We start from the raw sequence: 18,468 nt of genomic DNA on the forward strand, positions 1-18,468 counted from the left end.
GTATTTTTTGTCTTTGTTTTCCTTTGGTATAATGGTAATGTAGGCTTCGGACCATGTTTTCGGAAGTTTGCCTTGTTGTAGTGCCTGATTATATAAATTTAGCATTATTGGTTCTAGTATGTCCTGGTGGTGCTTATAGAATTCTGAAGGAATACCGTCAGGTCCTGGTGTTTTATTATTGTGTTGTTTTGCAATAGCCAATTTAATTTCTGTAAAAGTGATATTTCTATTTAGCTTTTTTCTTTGTTCCTCTGTTATCTGAAATGTTTCGTTTAGAGCTAAGTATTTTTTAATTGCAGAATTATCTGGTTTGTCTGAATTGTATAGGTCTTGATAATATTGCTGTATTATGTTTTTCTTTTCCTCTGTGTTTGTTTTCAGTAAGCCCGAATTGTCATAAAGAGATTCTATAATTTTGTCAGCTTTTTGTTGCGCCAGTTTAAAGGCCAACCATCGACCGGGTTTGTTAGCAAATTCAAAATTTAGTTGTTTTAGGGTTTTATATTTGGCAGTGAGTTGTTGTTGAGTTTCTAGATTTATTTCATGTTTTATGGTTTTGATTTTAATTAGTATTGCTGGGTCATCTGGATATTGCTGTAATGTTGTTTCTGCTTCCTGTAGTTTTATGTTAAGACTGTTAAGTTTCTCTTTTTTTTGTTTGTTAGTGTAGGCTGAGTAGGATATATATATTCCACGTATATAGGCTTTCATTGCATCCCAAACTACCTGTAAAGTTGTATCTCCTTCGCAGTTGGTCGTTATAAAAGGTGGTAATTCGTTTTCTATTTTGGTTTTAAACTGTTCTTCATTTATGGTGGAATAGTTCATAGTCCATCTTTTGTATGTTATAGAGTCTTGGTTATTGAGAGTTCAGAGTATGGGGTTATGGTCGGCCCATGTGGCAGGTAAGATTTTTATTTCTCTTGTTTGGTTTATGATATAAGAATAGGACCAAGCCATATCTATGCGGTACCAGGATTTGTGTGGGTATGAGAAAAAAGTGTACAGTATTGTGTATTTTCCGGGTGGTGTGTTCTCCATATATCTTGAAGGGCAAATTCGTATGTTAGGTGATCAAATGTAGATGGGAGGATTTTTCGAGAACAGTGGTGTTTGCTACTCTTATGGTCTTTGCTTTTGTTGTGTATTGCGTTGAAATCACCTATTATAATAAAATTTGTTAAATTTAGTTCTAGAATTTTTTTATGTAGTTGTGTGTAAAATGCTGGTTGATTAATAGTGGGTGCATATATTCCTATTATTGTTAATTGTTCGTTTTTTATCGTTATTTGTACCATTAAAATTTGGCCATCAGGTTCTTCATATATAAGTTTTGGTTTATATTGACTTTTGACATATATTGCTATTCCTCTCCTTTCAACTAATGCTGATGAGGTAAAAAGTTCGCCAAGACCTGGGAGTAATAAGGTCATGATGTCTTTTTTTACGATATGTGTTTCTTGTAGACATGTAGAAACATAGAAACATAGAAGACTGACGGCAGAAAAAGACCCCATGGTCCATCTAGTCTGCCCTTTTACTATTTCCTGTATTTTATCTTACAATGGATATATGTTTATCCCAGGCATGTTTAAATTCGGTTACTGCGGATTTACCAACCACGTCTGCTGGAAGTTTGTTCCAAGGATCTACTACTCTTTCAGTAAAATAATATTTTCTCATGTTGCCTTTGATCTTTCCCCCAACTAACTTCAGATTGTGTCCCCCTGTTCTTTTGTTCACTTTCCTGTTAAAAACACTTCCCTCCTGAACCCTATTTAACCCTTTAACATATTTAAATGTTTCGATCATGTCCCCCCTTTTCCTTCTGTCTTCCAGACTATACAGATTGAGTTCATTAAGTCTTTCCTGATACGTTTTATACTTAAGACCTTCCACCATTCTTGTAGCCCGTCTTTGGACCCGTTCAATTTTGTCATTATCTTTTTGTAGGTGATGTAATGTGGAAATTATGGCTTAGGAGTTTGTGGAAATTTTTTTCTCTTTTTCTGACTGAATTCAATCCATTGATATTCGTTGAGAATATGGTAATGTTGTCTTTTTGTGTTGTAATATCTAATTTTCTGCCATTTTTATTTTTTGGCTTTGGTTTTTGCCCTTGTGATCGGTCCTTGTCTGTCATGTTTGTTTTGTAGTTTCTGTGGGTCATTTTCCTCAGTTTGTGTTGTTTCTGGCTCTTTTTCTTGGATGATGTCTTCTAAACTTGATTCTTCGGTGTTTGTTGTATCTTTATCTTCTATTTCTTTTGAAAATCTTTCTCCAAGGGGTTTTAATAATTCTTCATAAAATTCCTTTGCATTTTCCGGTGTCGTTATTTTGTATTTTTTGTCCAGTAGAGTTATGAGTATCCCTTCTGGTATCAGCCATTTAAACATAATTTTATTTTTGTTTAGTTTAGATGTTAGGAATTGGTAGGGTTGATGATTTTTAAGTGAGCGATTGCTCACTGCTCAGCTTAGAGGGAACTATGGTAAGCAGGACTTGATTTTTAGTCCTGGCAATTTTTTCTTCTTCTTTCCATAGGAGTTCCACCTTGAGGGGGTTTAGGACATTTTGCCTACGCCATTTGGACAAAGCTCTTTCCTCCGCAGCAGCTGATCGGCCGCTGCCTTCTCTCCCTCGCCCAAAGGCCCCTAGCTCTTGGCCCCAGCCCTTTGGCCACAAAAATCCACATTCAGCCACAGCCTTTGGGCCACATGGGACACTTCGCCACCATCCAATCAGAACGGTTGTTACCCTTACAGAATTGGATGGGACCTTAAGGAGGTCATCTAGAATCATAGAGATCATCTAGTCCAACCCCCTTCTCAAGCAGATTTCTACAGAATCAGAGAGATGGAAGGGATCACAGAGGTCATCTAGTCCAACCCCCTTCTCAAGTCAGTGACATCTACAGATGCCCAAACAAATTAACAAGTGTTGGAAGGGACCCTGGGTAGAGAGAAAGAGAGACAGAGAGAGAGACAGAGAGACAGAGAGAAATGCAAAGGGAGTTTGAGAGAGGACCATGTAGCAGTGTGTACCCCCGGCCAATTTAGCAGGTCAGAATTTGTCAAATGTGTATGGGTGGAAGGTCAGGGTGGGACTGGATGACCACCAAGGTCCCTTCCAACTCTTGTTAAATGTGTATGGGTGGAGGGTGGCCCCCTACTCCCATGTCTTTTGTCATAAATGCTCCACGCATAGTAAAAATTCCAAAGATTACCATGAGGAGCAGGTCATAAAGGGGTCCCAGACAGTAACGAGTAACTTCACATCTGTCCTTTGCTAAGAAAATGCTATCTAGCACTCTCTCCCACCCCTCCTTTGAGGGGACTGCTCTGATTGGGTTCCCAAATTAGCTTTTAAAGGATTAGCGTGTTGTGAGGCAAGGAGTTCCACCAGCCAATTTAGCAGCCCAAGAATTTGACCGGAAGACCAATTCTCCTGCTTACGAAGAGGGTTGGACTAGATGGTCTCTGAGGTCCCCTCCATCTCTATCATTCTGTTTCATTTTCCTGCTTGAGCTGGGGATCAGACTAGATGGCCTCTGAGGTCCCCTCCATCTCTATCATTCTATTTCATTCTCCTGCTTGAGCTGGGGGTCAGACTAGATGGCCTCTGAAGTCCCCTCCATCTCTATCATTCGGTTTCATTCTCCTGCTTGAGCTGGGGGTCAGACTAGATGGTCTTTGCAGTCCCCTCCATTCTCCTGCTTGAGCTGGGGGTCAGACTAGATGGCCACTGAGGTCCCTTCCCTCTCTATCATTCTGTAAGTCTCCTGCTGCTGCGGAGGAAAGAGCTTCATCCAACTGGCGGAGGCAAAAAGTCCCATCCCCCCCTTGAGGTAACCGCCTTCTGCCGCACGAATCCCAGCGACCAGTTAGGTCCCACAGAGTTGGCTTCTCCAGGTCCCGTCGACTAAACAATGTCGTCTGGCGGGACCCAGGGGAAGAGCCTTCTCTGTGGCAGCCCCGACCCTCTGGAACCAGCTCCCTCCAGAGATCAGAACTGCCCCCACCTTCCTTGCCTTTTGTAAGTTCCTTAAAACCCACCTCTGTCGTCAGGCATGGGGGAATTGAATTATTCCTTCCCCCCAGGCCTATACAATTTATGCATGGTATATTTGTGTGTATGTTGGGCTTTTAATAAGGGTCTTTAGTTCTTTTAAATGTTAGATTTGTTATATGTTGTTATATTGTTGTTGTTAGACGTCCCGAGTCTACGGAGAGGGGCGGCATACAAATCTAATAAACAAAAAAAAAAAAAAAATATTTAATCTTGGTGGGGAAGCACCAACCACGGAGAACAGAAATTTACTCTTCTCCCCCTCCCCATTTCTCTTTCAGACATGGAAAACGAACGATTCTTTATCGTAACAATCCTGCTGATCGTTGTATATTTGGTCTTCCTTCTCTGGAAACTTTTGCACATTTGCAAGTAAGTGGCTCCTGATCGGGGTAGTGGCGTCCCCACAACTGAGGGAGGCCTGGGGCCCTGGAAAGCCCACCCCTCAAATCCTGGTTGGGCTAATGGGAGGAAGGATAGTCTCCCTTGGGGTTGGAAGGGACCTTGAAGGTCTTCTAGCCCAACCCCCAATCTATAAGAATGGACTTTGTTGTCCTTTTGACAAAGCAATGGAACACTCACTGGGATTTTGTTCTTTTTGTCTTCTTCAACCCACAGAAGGCGATGGCAGCGAGTGTCACCAGAGCCACCAGTTGAAGATGTGGAGGTCCGGGTGATATATGTTGCCCCCTACGTCCCGGATCCCTCCCAATCCCGCATCTCCCTGGTTCAGGAGGAGGATGCCAGTCCCGCTTCCCTTCCTTCCGTCCGTCTTCCCTGTGTCCGTCTTCCCTGCGCTAGCCTTCCCTCTTCCCTTCCTTCCGACAGCCTTCCCTCTTCCCTTCCTTCCGACAGCCTTCCCTCTTCCCTTCCTTCCGACAGCCTTCCCTCTTCCCTTCCTTCCGACAGCCTTACCTCTGGCATTCCTCCTCCTGCAACATCCGACAATGCAATGGTCGGTAAGTATTTGCACTAATTTGGAGCCTTTAATGGGAATGTGCTTGCTTGTTTATTCTTTTGTTTCTTTCTCCATTATTAAAAGATTCAATCTGTGCTTTTTTTGCCCAGGGTCCGATGACAGCGACCATTGTATTGTCGAGCTGGGAGCTGCGGGAATTGGAGGCTTCCGGGATGAGGAGCAACATTGATCAACGTCACCTCCACATCTTCACCTGCTGGTTCTGGTGACACAGGCTAGCCCTGTAAATAGTTTTCATAGTTTTCATAGTTTTCATAGTTTTCATAGTTTTCATAGTTTTCATAGTTTTCATAGTTTTCATAGTTTTCATAGTTTTCATAGTTTTCATAGTTTTCATAGTTTTCATAGTTTTCATAGTTTTCATAGTTTTCATAGTTTTCATAGTTTTCATAGTTTTCATAGTTTTCATAGTTTAAATTGACCCCCCTGCAATTTGCATACCATCTCTTCCCCTCACAATCATCTGGCACGCATGTTAAGGCACAAGCCAAGACAAGGCACCTAGATGATTTCAGCTCTCTCGCTTCTGCTAACATAAAGGGAACGTCCCTAAACTTGCAGACAATTGAGCAGCTCATTGAGAAGGATGAGAAGGAGATTCACGCTTTGGAATCAATCAATTTAAAACTGCAAGCCGAGAAAGGGGGAGGCTTTCCCCCACTGCTACAAGTTACGCAGCAGCGGCCACTAGTGGATGGAATGCGCCAATGGCACAGTTAATTCCTGAAGCAAATGCATTTGATGTGAAGCCTAATGAATTTAGACTTTCCCTCACAGCTAAGATGCAAAGGCAATCGGTCCCTCATGTTCCAGATTCTTCTGTTTCATCGCAGAGACCTCCAGTCTTTATCCCACAGATACAAGCGAAACTTCCCCAGGTGAGACAGCCACAAGGTTTGCCAGGAGGAGTTGGGGCTCAACCCCAGCAACTCCAAGCGGTCCAGCTGACTGCATCAACAAGGCATGCCATCACCTCTTCTACTCTGAAAGGTGAGTTTGTGCTGTTACCAAATCAACTGGATTTTAAAGTATGGCTTTGCAGGATAGGACTGATCTTTATACTCATGTCTATAGACTCTGATGTTTTGTTCAACCCATGTACTCCTGAATGGAAGGAAGTTATTTACAAGTTCAGTATACTCCCAATGGCCCAGAAATCTACTCAGAGACTCTGTAACATGCTAACTGAAGAAGCAGAGTTGCTGAACACTGGCCTTAGACCTATGTCAGCAGCATTTAAATCTAACTTGGCCAAGGGCGGTCAGCAGAAAACAAGTACTCCAAAGTACTCACGCCAGAAACCTTTTAAGAAGGATGACACTCGCAAATCTCCTGATGTGCAAAGTGTGAAGTCTGGCGAGACTGATCATCCACCTTATCCAACCCAGCCTAAAGGCGCACACAAGAAAGGATCCAGAGGAAAGAGTTCTGGAGCTGCAAAGTCAACTCCCAAAGACTCCAAAGATGAGAAACCTACTTATGTTGGTACCATCCACCTCAGCATTGTTCCTGACAAGAGTCCACTCTACGACATTCGTGAGTTATGGACCCTAGACAGTGGAGCAGCGGCACACATCGCGTACCGGAAGGAATCCTTCAGTGAGCTACACCCGACAGATGTCAAGGAAGTGTTTGGAGTTGGTGATCTACGTTCCAAGGTGGAAGGAAAAGGAAAAGTCTTCGTCAAAGAACTGGACTCCCTTATCTCAAATGTTTTCTACGTTCCAACTGCCAAGAACAACATCCTTAGTGGATATTGCCTGAGAGAAGAATTGAAGGTTGTAATAAACTATGAACTTGTTGACACCAACATTATCAAGGATGGCAAACTTCTTGCTACTGCCATCCCCATCAAAGGTGTCTTTTATTTGCAACCCAAACCTGCCAGCAAAGGTAGTGTAAGTATAAGCGTTCCAAAGGGCGTATGCACAGGTCCAGAGAGAAACCCTGGTGCCACCGCTAGTTCAAAGGTTCCTAAAACCAATGAAACCCCTGAGGTTCCTAATGCTGTTAAAAATGTTAAACATATGTTAACAAATAAATCTTTTCATTCCAGGTGCATTCACAGATGGCATCGTCGCTTGGGGCATGCTTCTTACCCCGTCTTAGCAAAGATGTCTGAATATGTTGATGGTTTCACAATTGATGGGGCTTGCAAGGTTTACCTAGATTGTAAAATTTGTAATTCCGCGAAGTCCCGGCACTCCCCAGTCCCCAAAATTGCTGTCCGGCTGTGTACACGCATCTTTGAATTGGTCCATACCGACGTTGTCGGTCCATTTCGGCCTACTGTTGGTAAACGTAAGTATTTCTTAACTGTGGTTGACAGTTACTCACGATTTGGCTATGTTTTTCTTTTAAAACAAAAATCAGAGGCGTTTGAGGCTTTTAAAGGCTTTGCTGCAGAGATACTCACCCAACACGACGTCTGGATCAAGCGGATTCAAAGTGATCGTGGAGGCGAATTTATGTTGCAACAGTTCCAAGGATGGATGGCCAGGAATGGAATCCGCCAGCAGACCTCATCACCCGGGACGCCACAGCAGAATGGTGTGTGCGAACGCAGGAACGGGATTCTGCAGACAATGTTTCGTTGTCTCATTGAGGATGCAAACGTGGACTTTTCATACTGGGGCGAAGCATTAAGGTATGCTAATTACATTGTTAACAGAACATGGAGTAGCGTCATTCAAGACACTCCTTATTACTTGCTCCATGGCAAGAAACCTGACATTCAAAATATTTACATTTTTGGTTGTTATGCCACTGTTAACATTCCAGTTGAACAGAGAAGAAAAGGAGGTCCTGTGTCAGAAAGAATGAGATTCATCGGCTTTGATGAAGTCTCCAAGTACCACAAATTTGCTGACTCTCATCACAGAGCTTACATTTCTAATTCAGCCAAATTTGAGGAAGACACAAATTGGTCCAGTATACATAGTAATGATACTTCAGTTTATTTTCCTAAGGAAAGTGTCCAGACTCCTGATGCCCAGGGATCTGTGCCAGATATTCCTGATGTTCCAGATGATGAACAGCCTTCGACAGTTGCCGAGGAAACCTCTGGTGATGAACTTGAAGGCGGAGATGATGATGAAGGATGGACCAGCGTTCCCAGACGTTCCAAGAGAACTACCAAAGGAACTCCTCCAAAGAGATTTGCACAGCAAGTATCTGACTCTCCTTATCTTTTCATGTGTAACAATCTTACACTTCCACCTGATCATTTTCACCAGATCAAACTTTTGCCTGACTCTGAACAAGAAAAATGGCATGAGGCTATGGAACACGAACTGGACTGTTTAAAGAAACTTAATGTGTTCCAGAAGGTGGAGCCTCCTAGCAAGAAGAAAGTCATTGGCACACGCTGGGTGTATAAAGTCAAACAAAAGCCTAATGAGGAAAAGCTGTATAAAGCTAGACTCGTAGCTCAAGGATTCTCTCAAGTTTATCCGGAAGACTACACAGACACATACTCACCCACAGTCAGAAATGAAAGTGTCAAGATTGCCCTAATCACTGCCATTGCTTTGGGTTTAGAGGTTTTTCAGTTCGATGTAGAGACTGCCTATTTGAACGCTGATCTGAATGAAGAGATCTACGTCAAGGGTGCTCCTGGATTCCAGAACCGAGAAGGAGAGGTTTGGTCTCTGAGCAAGTCTTTATACGGCCTCAAGCAGAGCGCCCTCTGCTGGTACAAATTATTATCCCAAAAGCTAAATTCAATGGGCTTTATTAAGTCCGAATCTGATGGATGCGTGTTCACAAAAGGGCAAGGTAAGACTTATGAAATTGTTCTTGTTTATGTTGATGATATTGTTTATGTGGGTCTCAATGAAAGCACTAGTCAAACTTTTGCTAAGGGCCTTGAGAAACATTTCACCTTGAAAAGCCTAGGGCATATCAATGATTATCTAGGTGTTCAGTTTGAGAAAACTGAGAAGGGGTTCTCTCTTTCACAAGAAAGTAAGGTTGACCAGCTTTTGCAAAATTGTAACATGTCTGATGCGCATACTTGTCGTTCTCCTATGCAAACTGACTTTTACAGGTTAACCCGAGAAGAGTATCCTGATTTTGAGAACAAAACATTGTACCGGTCAGTGATTGGATCGCTATTGTACATCAGCAGATGGACGAGACCTGACATTTCACTGAGTGTGAATCTACTGTCCAGATACGTTGGAAAGGCTACCACGTTTCATTGGTCTTGCATAAAGAAGCTGCTCAAATACATGAAGCTCACGAAAGGCAAGAAGCTGTACCTTGAGCCAGATCATGTTGGGTATCCTGAAGTGATTTGTTATGCTGATGCTGACTGGGCAAGTGACACAGAAACACGAAAAAGTACTTCTGGTTATATCATGTTTTTAAATGGTTGTCCTTTCTTTTGGAAAGTTAGGCAGCAGAAGTTTATTTCTTGCTCTTCAACTGAATCTGAATATGCATGTGTTTCTGATTGCTGTAATGCATTAATGTCTCTTTTTCCTCTCATTGATAGTATTTGGAAAGGTCCTATGACACCAATTGTTATTATGGAGGATAATATTTCAGTTGCATTCATTGCTGAAGCTGAATTTGTTGGAGCTCGTTCACGGCACATTCACATTCGGTATCAAAATATCCGAGAGAAGGTGAAAGATGGTTTCGTGAAATTTCAGTATGTGGCTACTACTGAGCAGATCGCTGACTTGCTGAATAAGCCATTGCCAGCTGATCAACATGAATACCTCACCAACAAATTGTGCCTTAAGTGAATTGATGTCTTGATGTCCTGATGTCCCTCTTGTCTCTGATGACTGACAAAGAAGGGGTGTCGCGCTGGAAATTGCCAGCCCCCAACGACATTGAGAAACATCCAGTAGTTAGAGAGTTAATTCTGTCTAGTAAGATAGCTCCTCCTGTGTGATGTAACCTGTTTGCTCACATCCTGTCTCTTCTTGAAGAAGAAGGGCGGTCCTTAATTAGGAGACATCTTTTCCTCCGTACATCCTTAGCCAGAGGATGTGCTTTTTATGTCTCTTCCGACTTTTATTGTTTTTATACTTTTCTAATAAAAACTAATTGTTCATTTGAACATGCTTTGTCTGTACTTCAATACCCATCTCCTCTGGAAGCTCCCGGCTCACTCCTCACGGGCTGAGCGCCTTGTCTAAGGTAAGGGGGTCTCTCCATCCCGACAGTGTTCTCACTCAGAACTAGCAACTTGAGATGGCAAAACATCCAGGTTCTAAATGGAATTGAAAATCAGAAGTGGGGGAAGTGTTCTCACTCAGAACTAGCAACTTGAGAGGGTGAAAAATCCACGTTCTAAGGAGGGAGGGATGGGAGGGGAGAATCGGGCGGGGGGTAGCGGCGAGGAGTCCGGAGGCGCTGGGGGGGGTGGCCGGCATGAAAAACAACCATTGCCAGCCTCCGAACTGCCGTCTCCCCACCATCTGCACATGCGCGGCCATGGAAAACAGGACGCGCATGCGCAGATGGTGTTTTTACTTCCGCACCGCTACATCGCAAGAAATCGATTATCGCGAGGGGTCTTGGAACGGAACCCTCGCGATAATCGAGGGATCACTGTATTTTATTTTATGTACGCTGAGAGCATATGCACCAAGACAAATTCCTTGTGTGTCCAATCACACTTGGCCAATAAAAATTCTATTCTATTCTATTCTATTTTTTATTGAAAATTAATAAAGTTTATAATTTTTTTTAAAAAGGAAAAGTGATTAATGCGTGCAAGCCCAAAATTCACCCCTTTTGCCAGCCGAAGCGCCCTTTTTCACATTGGTGGGATTCCCCTGAGGCTCCCCTCCATGGGAAACCCCACCTCTGGACTTCCACGTTTTTGGGATCGCAGCATCACTGAAGCTTCCCTTGTTGGGAAACCCTACCTCCGGACTTCCGTTGCCAGCCAAAGTGCCCGTTTTCACGCTGGTGGGATTCCCCTGCTGGGATTCGCCTGCAGCATCGCAAAATCCAGAGGTGGGGTTTCCCATAGAGGGAATCCCACCAGCACGAAAACAGGAACTTCAGCTGGCAATGGAAGTCAGGAGGCGGGGCATCCCAGTGGCAGCGGCGGGTTCGTAAGGTGAAAATAGTTCTGTTGTGATTAGCTCTGGCCCAGCTCCTGCCCCAAGGACTGAGGCCACCTGTGGTTGGGTGGGGCTCTGGTAATTAGTGAGGCTGCTATAAATACCAGCCTGTGGGTTTGGCCATTCTGGAAGATTATCTGATCCTGGTGTTTCGTGCCTGCTTTGCTGACTTCGAGCTTTGTGTGCTGATTTTTCTCCGCTTTGAAACTAAACCAGAGCAAAGTGTGTTTCACTTTATGAAAGAAGAAGGACTGTGAATTGCCTCACAGCTGCAAGCTAAGTATCACAGAACTGATAAGGGACTTGTACAAATTACCAGTTGGTTTGGAGACAAGTGCTCTTTGCTATACCAAAAGAGGGCTTGGTTTCATTGAATTTTCATTATAAAGAACATTGTTTTGAATTTTCAAACATGTCTGTGTCTGAAATTTGTACCTGTGAATTTTTGGGAGAAGTCTACCAGAGAGCCCGACAGAACAAGTTCGGAAGAAGAAGCAAAAAAATCTTAAACCCCGGGTTCGTATCTCAAAAAGTTCGTATGATGAGGGGTTCGTACAACGAGGTATCACTGTATATGACGATATCAGAGGCAGATTGCTCTTACTGCTGCTACCAGTACAATGTGCAGGCAGCTTCGGTGCTCCTGCATGCGTGCGCTTGTGCCCCAGTGTGTTCTTGCTTCTGCACATGTGCAGGAGGCAAAATCTCACGAGGGAACGTGTGAGATTTTGGAGATATTTTTGCTTTCATGCATGTGCAGAAGCAAAAAAATCACAGAAATCTCATGTGTGTATGTGTACATCCTCTTGGAAGATTTTGCTTCCTGCGCATGCAAAGAAGCATAAACAGGCTGGGCTGTACGGGCGCACATGCAGGATAAGCGAAACTGCATGCACAGCTCACCGTTTGCTACCACTGCCCCGTCCTTTTCCGTACTGGTAGGGACCCAATACTGGACTATATGAATGTATATTGTCACAAGATTCTGGGCATAGAATAAAAAACAAACTAAATCAGTTGAAACAACAGCCCAATTCATCATCACTGAGCAACACTCAAATCAAAACAACCAGATGGGCTCACCACAAAATCTTATTCCTGGGGATGGGGAAGAACCAGGTTTCCACCACCTTAAGAAAGGCCAGTCAAGCTCGGCCATTCAGAACTTGGGTGGTGTGATAAGAACATAGAACATAAGAAGAGCCATGCTGAATCGGGCCAAAGCCCATCGAGTCCAGCATTCTGTGTCACACAGGGGGCCACCAATTGTCCATGGGGATCTTGAGCAGAAAGAGAAGGCAAAACCCTCCCTTTCCCTTGACCCTCAACAAATGGTACCCAAGGGAATCCTGCCTGCCTCAACCACCATAGAGGCGGCACTTGGACATCCATTTCCATAACCACCGATACACTTGGCATCCATGAATCTGTCTAATCCTGCCTTGAAGCCATCCAGGCTGTCATGACCTCTTCTGGAAGTGAATTCCATAAACCAGTGACCCTCTGGGTGAAGAAATATTTCCCTTGATTTGTCCTCGCTTTCTTACCTATGAGCTTTAGGGAGTGCCCCCTCGTCCTAGTATTGTGTGAGAGAGAAAATAATTTTTCTCTATCCACCTTTTCTATCCCATGCATGATCTTATACACTTTGATCAAGTTACCCCTTAAACGCCGTCTTTCAAGGCTGAAGAGACCAAGGCGTTGCAACCTGCTTTCATAAGGTGATGGTTCCTGTAACAGACATTATGACAGAGAAGACCGACTTCCTGGGATGCATCCAGGGATGGGCTATTGCCCGGACTGGGGGTGGGGGGACGCAGTGGGTAGCAAAAATGGAACTCCACCCTGTTGTGGTTAGTTCTGCCCAGCTCCTGCCCCAAGGACTGCGGATGTGGGGGAGACATCCAAATGCTGCAGGCCTGTTTTGCCCCCGGTGGAATCTGCTGATGAAGACTCCTTTGACCAAGAAGACATGAGTGACAGGGAGGAGGAGAGTGTGGCAGACAGCTCAGAAGGTGATCAATTATCTAGCTCCTCCTTGCATTTGGAACAAGAGTTAATGATACAGCCAAACATACGGAGAGCGATGCATAGGCAACAACAACTGAGAGATTATTATCAAAGAAAATGAGGCCACCTGTGGTTGGGTGGGGCTCTGGTAATTAGTGAGGCTGCTATAAATACCAGCCTGTGGGTTTGGCCATTGTGGAGGATTATCTGATCGTTGTGTTTCGTGCCTGCTTTACTGACTTGGACCTTTTGTGTGCTGATTTTTCCCCGCTTTGAAACTAAACCAGAGCAAAGTGTATTTCACTTTGTGAAAGAAGGACTGAATTGCCTCACAGCTGCAACCTAAGTATCACAGAACTGATAAGGGACTTGTACAAATTACCAGTTGGTTTGGAGACAAGTGCTCTTTGCTATACCAAAAGAGGGCTTAGGTTAAGTGACTTTTCATTATAAAGAACATTGTTTTGAATTTTCAAACGTGTGTGTGTGTGTCTGAAATTTGTACCTGTGAATTTTTTGGAGGAGTCTACCAGAGAGCCCGAGAGAACACACCCCAAAGCACCCAATTTGTACTGAAAGATGTGGAAAGAAAATGCATAAGCCACACCCACAGTGCGATAGTAAAAATTTTGGTAGCCCTTCACTGGATACATCTGATGTCATTGCTTAAAATAAATTTGATTGCAACACCAGGTGCAAAGAATCGGGATCATTTGTGTAGATTGCAGCATAAACAATTAATTGAAGTCTTATGTACAATAATCTTCTCAACTAGCAAGAAGCACTAAATTGGCAGAAGATAAAGGTCAGTGGAATTCAAGGGGGTTTGGACATGGATCTCTTGTGGCAAAGTACAGATTCTATATTTTACTCTGCCCCATCCCTTCCTCTCCTACACAACACCATTTCTGTTGAGAACAGAAACCATGGAAGACAGACAGTCCCTCAAATAACCTGAAATAATTTATAGCACTATGTATGACACCCAGACATCCCAGGGAGCCACTGCACAATGGACAGTAACTCTTACACCTGGTAGCAGATCTGCATTGGTCTAAAATGTCTATATTTTCCCAGATGAAATTATGGATGAATGGTTTGTGAATTTATAAAGGGGTCTCAGTATTTGGCTGCCACCAATTATACGAAGTCACTGATGACTTCTGAGATGCTTTTGATAGATGGAGAAATTACTGTTTGGTGGGCTGTGATCCCACAATCCGGAATAAAATACAATGTATTGAACATACTGTCCTCCGGTGGCTCACTGAGGTATTGCAGGTTCATTGGGAAACGGAGCAATGTAGTGAATCTATTTCCCCTAGTGGCTGAATTGGGTATTGCAGACTCAAATTCAAAAATATGCATTAAAGCTGTACAGTAGCCCCTCACCTATCGCTGGTGTTACGTTCCAGACCCGACCGCGATAGGTGAAATCCACGATGGGGAATTTATCGACTGATAGTACTTATTTAAGTATTTATATTGTAATTGTTTGGCAAGTTTTCATTGTTTTAAGTGTTTATAAACCCTTCCCACACAGTATTTATTTTAGATACAGTATTTAAATACAGTATTTACAATTTTAGATTTTTTTTTTAAAAAAACCCTGCCGATTGAGTTCGGTGGGCTGTTTAAATCTGCCGATCGACTTCCTCAGAAACCCGCGAACCAGTGAAGATCCGTGAATGATTTTTCTCATTAATATTCCTTGAAAACCCGCAATGAAGTGAAGCCGCAGTAGGTGAAGCGCGGTATAGCGAGGGACTACTGTACTGTGTAAATTGACTGTAATAATAAGTTGATTTGGGATATGCAATTCAGCTAGAAGACTGGGGAAAACTATGGTCAGTTAACTATAAGATGACTTTGTCAACATCATATAAAGAAAATCTTTATAAAATGTTCTTCTGATGGCATTATGCGCCAGCGCGCCTAGCCAAAATGAATGTAAACATTAGTAACAAATGTTGGAAGTGTAAAAAAGAAGTGGGAACATACTACCACATATGGTGGCAATGTAACGAAGCAAAAAAATTTTGGATTCAAATTAGGGCATGGATGGAAGAAATATTGGGCTATAAAATTGAAATAAAACCAGAAATGTATTTATTAGGCATAATTAGAGGCAAACATAGCAAAGAAAACTACTACTTAATAAATCACTTACTTACTGCTGCAAGATTAGCATATGCACGTCTGGAAACAAGATAAGATTCCAAACAAAGAAACGGTAATTAAAAAAATATTACACTGCGCCAAATTTAGCAAATTAACATACGAAATTCAAAACCAACAAAATAAGGACTATTACAAAGTGTGGGGAAAAATTTACAACTGGGTGGAAATTAAGAAAAAGGTATAGTAAATAGAATTGTTAAAAAAAATAAATTTTGTAAATATATCAAGTGTAAATGTTTAATGTTGTATTGTTTGATGTCTAAATGTTTGTAAGTCATATAAAATAAAATTTTTAAAAAATAAATAAGTTGATTTGAGTTGAATCTATACGCTTTACTGCCCATTGATGGTATTACACAATGATTAGGAAAAATAGGACAATTAATAGGAAGTACAGCCTTGCCCACAGCTTATTAAGGTACAGTATTGCCAATTTATATGGCAATATAAATCCATGGACACCAACTAACTGTCAGAAGATATGATGAAAACTCCTTACTTGCACAACACAAGGACAGGCTTAACTACAGTTTTCATTGGGAAATGAAAGACCAAGCAACTCCCAAAATGCTAGAGCTCAGAAGAAAAACAAAATAAATAAAATTCAAAAACCAATTAAAAATTTATTTTTTTAATAGTAAAATCTTTCTTCTACATGATATTTATCTTGCATAAGGAGAAACCATACTCTTAAAAAAGGTAAATCTATTCATATTAATTATGTAGAACAAATGATTAATGACAAAATTCATACTACAGTGGTACCTTAAGATACGAACTTAATTGGTGCCGGGGGGAGGTTCGTAAGACGAAAGGTTCGTAAGACGAAACATTGTTTCCCATAGGAAACAATGTAAAGTCAATTAATCCGTGCAACCAAAAAACCCCCCGCAAAAAAATGGCTTTCCGCGACTGCTGGGAAGCGGCGCGGCTGTTTTAAAAGGTGACAGCCGGCCTGGGGGGCTTCCCAGCACAGGGTTCGGGGGTGCTGGGAAGCCCCCCAGGCCGGCTGTCATCTTTTAAAAGAGCCGCGCCGCTTCCCAGCTGTCTCCTGAAGCCGAACGCGGAAGTTCGGCTTTGGTGTTTGGCGTTCGGAGACAGCTGGGAACCCAGCGGTCTCCCGAACGCCGAAACCGGAAGGGGCAAGGTGGGGGGGGAGAACGGGAGGCTCAGCATTCCGTCAGTCGCAGCGCTGGCTGTCAACTTTTCTTTTTAGCACTGGGGAGGCAAGTCAGCTCCTGCCCAGTTTTAAAAAGAAAAGTTGACAGCCAGCGCTGCGGCTGACGGAATGCTGAGCTTCCCGTTCTCTCTCCGCCCCCTCGCCCCTTCGCCCCCCTGTGTTCCTAGGAGAAGTGCTGGTGAGGAGCAGAAGGTCTGTCTTGCCTCAATCCCCAGCACTTCTCCTAGGAACACAGGGAGGCGAAGGGGCGAGGGGGGGGGAGAGAGAGAACGGGAGGCTCAGGAAGGGAGCTCGGGAAGGAGCCCACGGTCAGTCGGCTGCGGGCGGGAGGAAGGCGATTGTTCCGCTGCCGCCAGCATGGCCTGGCTGGCAGCGGAAGATGTAACGGAGCCCACGGGGGATTCGCCTTCCTCCCACCCGCAGCCGACTGATCGTGGGCTCCTTCGCAACCTCGGAGAGCTTCCAGGGCATGAAAGCTCACGAAAACCAGGAAGCTCTCCGAGGCTGCGAAGGAGCCCACGATCAGTCGGCTGCGGGCGGGAGGAAAGCGAATGCCACGGGGCTGGGCTCGGCTCCCCCCTCGGCTCCCCCCCTTACCAGCCCCGCCGTGGAAGGCTCCATTCTGTTCCCTGAATGGAGACCGCCGGCCGCTCAATCGGGCCGGCAGGGAACAGAATGGAGCCTTCCGCGGTGGGGCTGGTAAGGGGGGGAGCCGAGGGGGGAGCCGAGCCCAGCCCCTTGGCATTTGCTTTCCTCCCGCCTGCAGTTGACTGATCATGGGCTCTTTCGCAACCTCGGAGAGCTTCCTGGGTTTCGTGAGCTTTCATGCCCTGGAAGCTCTCTGAGGTTGCGAAGGAGCCCACGATCAGTCTCGGCTGCGGGCGGGAGGAAAGCGAATGTCACGGGGCTGGGCTCGGCTCCCCCCCTTACCAGCCCTGCCGCGGAAGGCTCCATTCTGTTCCCTGCCGGCCCGATTGAGCGGCCGGCGGGCTCCATTCAGGGAACAGAATGGAGCCTTCCGCGGCGGGGCTGGTAAGGCGGGGAGCCGAGGGGGGAGCCGAGCCCAGCCCCTTGGCATTTGCTTTCCTCCCGCCCGCAGTTGACTGATCGTGGGCTCCTTCGCAACCACGGAGAACTTCCTGGTTTTCGTGAGCTTTCATGCCCTGGAAGCTCTCCGAGGTTGCGAAGGAGCCCACGATAAGTCTCGGCTGCCGGCGGGAGGAAAGCGAATGTCACGGGGCTGGGCTCGGGAAGGGGCAGCGAAGTCGGTGCCGAGGCACCCTAAGCCCACCGGTGACCGCCAAAGGGTTGGCGAAGGGAGGGTGCTGCGGCGACCCGACCAAGCCTATGGACGCGCCTCCCGCCGCTCTGCCCAATCGCAAAGCCAAAGGAGGCACGGGAGGCGGTGAATGTCATGTCCTCTGGCCAATCACGGGGGCTGGACTGGGCGTTTTCCTGGAAGGAATGCCATCCACCACCGAGCTTTTCGTAATCTGTTTAAATTTCCTTCACTCCCCCAACATTCCCCGCCTTGCCTCGCTTGACTGGCCAGAGGACATGATATTCACCGCCTCCCGTGCCTCCTTTGGCTTTGCGATTGGGCAGAGCGGCGGGAGGCGCATCCAATCGCAAAGCCAAAGGAGGCACGGGAGGCGGTGAATGTCATGTCCTCTGGCCAGTCAAGCGAGGCAAGGCGGGGAATGTTGGGGGAGTGAAGAAAATTTAAACAGATTACGAAAAGCTCGGTGGTGGATGGCATTCCTTCCAGGAAAATGCCCAGCCCAGCCCCCGTGGAGGCGTTTTCCTAAAAGGAGTGCAATCACCACCACCGAGCTTTTCGTAATCTGTTTAAATTTCCTTCACTCCCCCAACATTCCCCGCCTTGCCTCGCTTGACTGGCCAGAGGACATGACATTCATCGCCTCCCGTGCCTCCTTTGGCTTTGCGATTGGGCAGAGCGG

Source organism: Erythrolamprus reginae, chromosome 11, assembly GCF_031021105.1.
Source record: "Erythrolamprus reginae isolate rEryReg1 chromosome 11, rEryReg1.hap1, whole genome shotgun sequence".
NCBI lineage: Eukaryota > Metazoa > Chordata > Lepidosauria > Squamata > Dipsadidae > Erythrolamprus > Erythrolamprus reginae.